Source organism: Lupinus angustifolius, chromosome LG15 (assembly GCF_001865875.1).
Source record: "Lupinus angustifolius cultivar Tanjil chromosome LG15, LupAngTanjil_v1.0, whole genome shotgun sequence".
Classification (NCBI taxonomy): Eukaryota; Viridiplantae; Streptophyta; class Magnoliopsida; order Fabales; family Fabaceae; genus Lupinus; species Lupinus angustifolius.
The window spans coordinates 1593221-1593875 of NC_032023.1; positions in this window are offsets into that span (position 1 = coordinate 1593221).

Genomic DNA, 655 nt, shown 5'->3' on the forward strand with positions numbered 1-655 from the left:
GTCCTCATCATATCCTCATCCTCACTCTCATCCTCATCCTCAACATATACTCCTTTTCATCCTCACCCTCATCCTCATCCTATCATCCTCCTCATCCTCATCCTCATCCTATCCTCATCCTCATCCTCATCCTCATCCTCATCCTCATTCTCATCCTCATCCTATCCTTATCCTCATCCTTAACCTCCTCCTCATCCCCATCCTATCCTCATCCTCATCTTATCCTCATCCTCTTTCTCATCCTATCCTAGTCCTCATCCTTATCCTATCCATGTCCTCATGCTCATCCTCATCAAATCCTCATCCTCATCCTCATGCTATCCTCGTCCTCATCCTACCCTCATCCTCATCCTCGTCCATAACCTCCTCCTCCTCCTCATCCTATCCTCACCCTCATCTTCAATCTCTTCCTCATCCTATCCTCGTCCTTATCCTTATCCTATCCATGTCCTCATCCTCATCCTCATCCTCATCCTATCCTCATCCTCCTCCTCATTCTATCCTCGTCCTCATCCTACCCTCATCCCCATTCTCATCCTTATCCTATCCTCCTCCTCATCCTCATCCTAACCTCATCCTCATCCTAATCATATCCTCATCCTCATCGTCATCCTATCCTCATCCTCATCCTCCTCCTCATGCTCATCCTATCCTC